At 35.8% G+C, this 9264-nt stretch overlaps 1 long non-coding RNA gene across 1 annotated transcript; it reads right to left on the bottom strand.

Moving 5' to 3' along the window:
• Positions 1–459: 459 nt before the first annotated feature.
• LOC118171204 lies at positions 460–8471 on the bottom strand. The gene is made up of 3 exons (XR_004753103.1): positions 8449–8471; positions 8284–8352; positions 460–932 (listed from the first exon to the last, which is right to left on the bottom strand). It is a non-coding gene; the product is annotated as an uncharacterized LOC118171204 (long non-coding RNA).
• Between the last annotated feature and the right edge of the window lie 793 nt (positions 8472–9264).

Raw genomic sequence — 9264 nt, 5'->3', positions numbered from 1 at the left:
CCACAGCCACACTGCATAACAACAAAAAAAAAAAGTTTGATTCTAAATAAGGATTTCCAATTCTCCTCACAACTGAAGTCTTAAAAAATAAAAATAAAAAAGCAGTTCTTATCATTTAACAATCAATTTATTAAGAGAATTACTGAGACATTAAAACAAGTGTTATTTTTCGATTCACTTCATGTTCTTCACTCCCTTTCCTCCCCTCCTAACCATTAGAGGGCAAGGGACCAAGACCTTAGAAGGTATCTTCTTCCCAAAAAATACTAGATAATGAGAGTAACAGTCAGACACACCATAAAATCTTTAATTCTCATCCATATCTGAAACAGAAATTCTGTTGGAAAAGACAGAAAAATCTTCCTATATGTTTGTTCTTCAGTATTCCATAGATTTGTTAGGAAGTGACAAATGATAAGCGATTAAAAACTGTTAAAAATAGCTCTTGTAATTAAAGGGTAACAGAGCTGGGACTAGGTTAGGTTAGAAATCATTATTTACAGACGTAAATTTCAATAAATTGTTTATATATTCTTTTGTCTTTTTAGACTCTCATTGCCGTAAGAATTAGCAACTCCAATCTCAATCAATCAGTTCTCAATTTTGAGAATACTCATCTACATACACACATCCCATATACACATACATGTATAATCTTTAAATATGCCACTAACTCAAACTAGAATATACATTCATGTGCATTTTTCAGCACACATATTAATAATTTTCTTGACAGCTTTTTCTTGTCTGTGTAAATATATTGCAACACTTATCTCGAAATGTCCTCTGAGTAGACATCCCAGAAGCCAAAACATATTAATGAGAGACTGCACAGCCCAAACGCTTGTTGATTTTCTCAGTCCATCCTACGGATGATAAAATTAGCAATAGACATCTTTGGATGCATATTTAAAATTTACAGTTTTCAGCCCCTGTGCAGAAACAAAACAACAATAAAAAAAATTCTTTGCAGATTATTTCTGTATTTTTTTCACTACAACTATGATAAATATATAAAAAAGTCTAAACTAAAAAACAAATCATCATGAGAAGAAACCCCATACACAAGTGAATGTTATTTGCATTCAACTGCTGTAAAAAGTTGAAACCAAATATTTCACAAATTTTGTGGCAAGGATTAATAGTACATAACGGTACACAAATTGCATGGGAAGACTTCAGCCATTTCATAATCATCCTGATCAGCGAAATATCAAGGAGAAATCATTCCAAATACCATTAATAAAGCCTATGATACTACAGTGAACATTCAATTACTGAACAATTGTTTATAATGATGAAAAGTGCTGAACAAGCACAGAGAAGTAACTGACCAAGAGATTACGCAAACCATCCTCTAACCAGCAGAACTGAGAAGAGCCAAGTCTTCAGACAGCTGGTTGCCAGTCCCATCACAGAATTCTGCCTTCCAGCTGCTCACACAGGTATAAAGCTAAGAAAGTGTTGCATTTGTCTTCCTTGCCTCTTGTTAAATGCACAGTTAATGATGCACAAAACTTAAATATAAGTGAATCAAAACTTATTTCCAACTTCACACACACACAATATAGCAGATAAAGCCTTCCTAGCCTTAAAATGCACTCAAGTGCATAGTATCTTCAAAGGGATTTCATTTATCATGTTGAATGAAAACAAATGAACGTGAATGACAGTCTTCACTGTTGTTTTTTTTTCTCTATACAGTTGTTTGCACCAACTTGAGAAAATAAACGAGCTAAAAACAACTCATAGATACACAGTAATCTTAAGGATTCACATGGCATAAGTGTTTTATTGATCCTTGTTATGAGATGCCATTTAAGACAGAACTTGTTCCATTTTCAAGCACATACTTTACTAGTTCAATAAATGTTTCTATACTTTAATGACCAGACTGCATACATTAAAGCAGTTGTTGCTTTACTATATACCCCTGGGGATTGAGATTCATAATGCATTGACTGAACTTCCAAATTTTCTAATAAGATGCCTGTTCTCCTGATTGAACCATGAAGTCTAATAATATAATTCACTTGGTTTGGCGTATTTTATCGATGTCTCACTATAGCTCAAACCACAATAATGCAGTGCCCAATTAGCATTTTGTAGTGCATGTTCAGTTGCTATTTTCTCAATAAGGAGAGGTTTAATGACATCGTCTATGGGAGCCTAGGCAGCCACTGGAAATTTTTCGGTTCAGCAAAGGCAGATCGGTACATAAGTCCTTCCAGAGGGTGGCTTTGGCAGCGAGGTCAGAGTTCACATCTTGCATAAGGTATCAGACTTTGTTCCTCATTACCGCTTGTCGAGCTCAGTAAAAACTAAATTTCTTGTTTCAAATAAGACTCACTGTAAGTTCTGTTTGTGTGTGTTTTAATGCCGTACCCCAAATTTGTTCTGCTGATACCTCAAGCACTTCTCTCTTTGGCTATTTTAACTCTCAGTGATGTCTTCATTTTCCACCTGCCCAAATAGACTGCATAAGTGCACAGAGACACATGCTCACCAACACTGCCCTGAGATCTCTCAACTCTTAAAGCTCAGCTGCATAACAGGATCATATTGCCATATTAATGGGACAAAACCTATCCTGTAACTCACAGTTCAGCTCTCCGTACTCTAAAAATTGACATGAGCACATGAAATCCATTCCATTTTCCCACTTTCATCAACAGTGCCAAATAAATTGAAGACATAACTAGTTAATGGAATAGGTAATTCAGCTGACAGCAAATCTAATAAATCTAAGCCAGGTACCAGCTATTTTGCACAGATACAGCTTGACCAGAATAGCAACAAAGACAAAAACATACAAGTCTTTAAAAAAATTATACATATATATATATGTGCACCAGGACAAGAAGGATATAAACATAGCTGTTGAAATCTGTAAAACAACATAGTTATGAATTACTTAATTATTCATCAATTTAAATGAGAAACAACTTCAAAATAAGCTAAATTATTACATCTTAAGGCTTGCACTGCAAATGGGAACAGTCTGGTTAACAATAAATTTAAATAAATATGATTTCCATTCAATATTGGACACAGTACATGTCACATGGACATATATTTCTGTAACTTCTACATGAAAATAATTAGGGTATAAGAGGCACTTACAGCTGCATCACACAAAAGTTACTACAAGAGGTGACGACCCATACCATACTTTGAACCGCAGTGCATCTGCATTCATTCCTGATAAAGCATGCAAATGAAGCAAATTACTACTGACACTCTAGAGAAGACACAGTCTATCACAGTGAAGATGCAAGTCCGCAATAATAATGAAATTATAAAAAATCTATTCTTGACTCAACCAACTACTGGTATAAATAGTACCAAAATTAGTGTCTTAAATCAGCCCATACTTGCAAATATTTGTCATAACTGCATAACATTTCCTTCTTGGGCAACTTAATCCTTTAGCAGCAAGACAGTTAAGGGCATTCATTGTCGTTTTTAAAAAGAAAAGGTTCTTTAAAATGTCCAAAATCTCAGTAAGATAAGAAAAATTCAATGCCAAGCCAAAACATTTGACTGGTGCCAAGACCATCCTGTATTACTTGCTGCTCTACTATGCTGCCAAATGATTTCTTTTGTCACAGTAGGGTAGGGTTTAAACATGCCATGAACATCTCCCTTATACAAGGGATTCAAGTTCAGATCTCACTCTGTAATCCCTAAGTGAAGTACGGCTTCCAGTTTCATTGCGTCCTCACAACACTAGATTCACGCCCTTCTGCATTCTGAGGTAGGAACAGTACTTAGATTTTTACAGCACATCATAGAAAAATGAAATAAAGAAGTAGAAAGAACAAATTGTTCCAGATAATCTGTCCTGCTACATTTCCCTATTGTCTTCAGCAAGCCAAAAATTATTACTTTTTTTTTTGAGCAAGAACCACAATCCTGGTTGCATTTGTACACAGCGTTCCCAGGATTGTGTCATGTAAAGAGCATCGATCAGTCTTGTAAATTCTGAGTTTGCCTTTCCTCGCTCAGAAACAAATGAATATACATCCAAAAGCAGTAAGTGCATCACTTGAAGTCTCAGTTAAAAGAGCACGGATTACAGTGCAAAGAAAACCAACCTTGCTTTCACAGCATTCAGAAGCTTGAGCTTATATTACACTTATTTATTTTTTTTACATACAACTATGAAATGTTAGCTGTGATTCACATGTGTAACAATCAGTGTACCTACCACAATATATATACATACACAGCCCACAACAAATCTGAGTGCACTGTCTGATCAGATGAAATGTAGAAATCAAAAACTCTCCGTAGCAAGTATATATAAATGGTTATGCTTTCTCTACCTTTAGACAAGTCTTCAGGAGCTTTTAAACGAGCTAGTTCTTACTCACGCATACAGTAGCTATATTTTTAAGACAACAGACAGCTATGTTAAACACTTACAGGTTTTTAGAATAACTACCTACAACGGAGAGCATCAAAGACGATATATTTTCTGTCTGGTAGCTCAAAATACATTGAAGGTGCTGCAAAACTAATAAATAAAAATTAAAAAGCTACACACAACTGATCAATAAAAGACAGTTTAGCTCAGTAATCCTCCTTAAATCAGATTAGGCCCCTGTAACACCAAACTATAACACCAAACTATATTTTCCTTGAGGACCTGTAAACATTTTAGAGCTATTTACATTTTAAAATTAAAGGCAAACAATGTCAATGTAACAGAAGGCAGACAGCCAATCTGTCAGTAAACTGTGATTTCTTTAAAAAAAAAAAAAAAAAAAAAAAAAAAGTTTAAAATAATTTGAATTTCCAGCTATAGCATATTCAAAGTTCACAAGATCCCAAACCTACCTTAAGCACAAAAGCAACTTGACTTTCCTTTGTATCTAACGATTTAGCAATATTAAACTCACCAGACCATTCTTAGCAAACATTTTGCTCTCAGTAAAAAACTCAGGTCAAACTGAGCCTTTTGGGGAACTCTGTGAAATACCACCTTCATCAAGTTTGCCTTCTCATCAAGCCAGTGGATCCTTGCAGATCTACCTGCTTGCTCACAAAGTGTTTTAATGCCCCCTCAAACAAACTCTGCAAGAATTCAGAAACTGCTAGATTCAAGGGTTCTCTTTTCTAGTACCTGCCATCAACTATTATATATATATATATATATATATATATTATACATTCCAATTACAGTGCTCATTCTTTTATTACAGCTAGGAGATAAAATCTACATGGGGCTTACATTCATGCATTCCCAAAGATTAGAAGCTTGCTTCTCAAGAACCTTAATTCAATTTCATGTTGAAAATGGTGCTGGCTTGTTTTTGTATTACAAAAAACCATCTCTTATTCCACTATTTTGGTGCAGCTGATGACCAAATAATATTTCATGAGGGTACAAATTTAATACAGCTCCTTTCATACAGCAAAAAACTAGTGGAGCTGACAAGGTGCATAGTAGATAATTAACAAGCTGTACCTTCAGATACTTGTTGCCTGAACAATAAACAAAAACCTAAAACCTCTCATAACATCAAAAATTCTTACACCAGTACAACTCAGGAGTACTGTTATATAAATGAATTTATAGATAAAAAGGAAAAATATCTATTCCGATGCAAAACACACTCAGCACATAAGCAGTAGGAGTGACTGAAGCTTAAATGCCTCTTCTCTTTTTTTTTTCACAGTATAAAAAAAAACTAGGAAAAAGCTGTTTTGCTGTCCTTACTGGTGTTGACGTGCAACCAAGAGAAATATAGAATAAATTGAAAAAAAATTAGTATTTGCTTTAGTTCCTCCTTAATATCAATATGATACGGAGCAGCTGCCCTCATGATGATCACTGAGGCTGCTGCATTAACACCTGCTGTAAGCATGACACTATAATAGCTACTCTGGTTGTCTTTATCACTGCTCTTAAGAGAAAATGCTTCAGTGATGCCAGCTGCAGATGGACCTCTTCTGTTCCCCCATGAATTTTGTGATGGAAACAAGGAAGTTCAATTGGTAGGGGTACTCCTGCCAGGGAGGACACCACGGTCACAGTGCTCCCAATGCAATTCTTCAGTGCTGGGCGCTGTGTAGAGCTCCACAAGTATTGAATCAGAGATTGAAAACCTCAATTATAGGCTAAAGATGCTGCCCCTTCCCTCCACCCCTCCTGCTGAGTCTATTCAGAATTTCAGCTAAAATAGAAGAATAATTTGAGCCTAAATTAAGCAGAAGAAAAATACAGGCCCCAAAAACGCACTTTGAACTCATTCATTTCAAGGAACAAAAAAATATAGTAAATATTTCAACAAATATTGCTGAATACACAAAGATATTATTATTATTATTTGTAATGGCAACTTGGTAAAAGAAGTCACTAGTAGTAAGGAAGTAGTCCAGTATTTCTCTGCTGATGAAAGCTTTGCCAAAGCACAGATGGTGCTATAAACTTTCCAGATATAGAGCATAGGTTATTTTTACCAGTTTGCACCTGCATATTTCCCTCCTAAAAATCCTGCAGAAGAGCAACAACACACAGTCCATTCCTCACGCAAAAAAACCACTCCTAGTATTACTCACCCTCTCCGTCCCCCTTCGCTATTATGCTTGTGAATAGAGAGATGGACTGAGCTGTGAGAAAAACAAGCAAGCAAAATGTACTGGGCGAACCACAAAATCAGATTCTCTTCTCTTCCCACCTCCAGATATGAAGTTAAGGGCACAGGAACCCAGCAGACAGCTCAGGACGGGGTAGGCAGGACAGCAGACCAGCTGTGTGCCAGGGTAAAAAGCCAGAGGAAACTTCTGGGAAGCTGGGAGCTGGAAATTCCTGCAGTATCTCTGGTTATGTTTACACCACCCAATGCCATGTCATGTACAAAGAGCACCAGTTCGAGCTGAAGGAACACATTCAGGTGTGTAAGGCAGCTTACCTGGAGGAGAGAAGCACTCTGACAGAGTTAATGTGCTTGATTTCATTTCTAATTCCTTGTGTACACATAAACTTGCTCTAGCTAATTTAAGCAAGTATATAGCAGTGAAAAATCCTGTGAGGTCTGCAATTTTAGTCTAATTTAATGGATTATTATATCTTAAGCTAACAGTGTTCCTAGCTGATTTACACTAACCTGAAATAAATGTAGTTTATGCTGAAATAAGAGTGGCAACACAGTCTATTGGACTGGTTTAATGACACTGATTTTAAATTACACCTTAATTTAAAGAGGTACAGTAATGCATATGAACAAGCCCTAATGTTATGGCAAGTAATGCTTTGAATACAGAAAGAACGAATATAAAAAGCTATAGACATTGCTAGATTGTACATCTCAGCTTCTCAAAGCACAGCTCTGAAGAACTCAGCATCAAATCTGACCTGGCAGTTAGCTGAGAAGAATAAATTTAGCATAAGAAACAATGTAATTAATGTTAATTTCTATGTGGACTACCTGTAAATTATGCAAATTGAAAAACTCAGTACTTCTAAATATCTCAATAAAAAAGGGGAAGGCTGCATTCATGATACTGCATATATTTTCTTCAGTGTGGTAGGGGGGATGCTGTCAAGTTCATTCCTATGGGAGTGGTTCTAATTCTCAAAAAGTTTGAGCTGAGATACCATCAGTTTCCTACTGGAAAGCAATCAATGAACAGAAGCAAAAGAGACTGGGGCCATGTGCGCAGACTGTAGATGAAGTTATGAAATTCTGTCCTTTATTAATTGTTCTTTGGGAAAAATAAAATCATCTATCTGTAAAAGTAAGTTTGTTAGTTACACATATAAAGGAAATGAAGTATTAACACCTACTTCAGCTCAGTTTACTTAACTTATGCTGTGTTTCAAACAAGAGTCGTTATTAGCTATTTCTGGAATTTTTATGTCTCCCAAGATTTAGTTCATTATGCTGACAGAGAGTGCAAATAAAATATAATAAGGAGAAAATGGCGGTATAAAACATTGTGTTGTACTAGCTTTAAGACTAGCCTTATCTTTCTTCTGCAAAGCACACTCCATTTTCTTCTTGGAATGGGATCATATATAATTTGAAGAGTTTAGAAATAAAGATTTCCATTTTAGTATCTGTTTAATGTCAGCTGCTCACTATTTCACGGTAGGCATTGTGATAGTCTAATACTGCAAGACAAGATACTCCCACTGCCTTCTTAATTTAGTCAAAGGTGGTGATCACAGACCTCAGAAGTTGACCTCAGATTCTTTAAGCTCTTTTATTTTTATATCCTTCGACTGTAAGCAAATACAACTTTTTAAACAAATGAAAAAAAAAAAAATCTTACTCCTTCTCTCAATGGGTATAGAGCAAATTCTCAGTCTTGTTCTCTCGTCTCCATCCTGCTTCTGCAAAACTGCAGATGCAGAGTAAAGCATGTTCATTTTTCACAGCTAAGGACAAATCCTTTAAGACTATGAGTAATAACTAATTAAAACAGATGAAGACTTACCCCTATATACAGTCTATGTCTCTTCCAGGAAAGTAAAAAAAAAAAAAAAAAAAAAAAAAAAAAAAAGTCATAATTTTATTATATTCATGATTCCTGAGAGAATTGAACTGCATTGAATTAGAATTTTATTAAGTTGGTCAATTAATTAATGATACAAGTCTCAGAGAGGAGCAAATACCACGGCAAACTACAGTCTTCCTCTTTCTTTACTAAAGTCTCCCCACTGCTCCACTGTACTAATCCAGGTTTATGGCTGCTTTGCATCACCAGAGCAGCACTAATTAGCCGGAACATACAAATGAATATGGCCTAATATATTTAGCAGAATGTTCTTGGGGTTTCTTAACCTGCTTTGGTGCCTGAAGAAGGGACTGTGAAACTCAGTGGTGTATTCATGGAACGCAACAGTTCGGATTAAAACTAGGTAACACAGCAGGCAGAGGTTATTAACCTAAATTCTTTAGCATTCCCAACCCAGGTGTTATCACAGTCAGTTTTGTTCATTCTTTATCAGTTTTCTTCTAATTCTGTAGTTCTAGCTTGGCATACTGCTACAAATAACCAATGCTGATTTCTAGCATCATAGAAATGAAATTCATCACTGAAATTCAGACCACCTGTATATAACGACCGACATTCTATAACTAAGATGCCAAAAATAGGTAGGACTATACACTCTCCAAAGTAAGGATGGCCTTTAAGCAATGAAATCAACTGATTCTTTTGCAATACGGTTCTCCACTAGCACCTCAGTGCATGTTCTTCTACATGTTTAGAAGCTCCTCATTCCAAACATCGAAGTAGCTACTTCCTATG

Source organism: Oxyura jamaicensis, chromosome 9 (assembly GCF_011077185.1).
Source record: "Oxyura jamaicensis isolate SHBP4307 breed ruddy duck chromosome 9, BPBGC_Ojam_1.0, whole genome shotgun sequence".
NCBI lineage: Eukaryota > Metazoa > Chordata > Aves > Anseriformes > Anatidae > Oxyura > Oxyura jamaicensis.
This window is presented reverse-complemented; position numbering and strand designations above follow the sequence as displayed.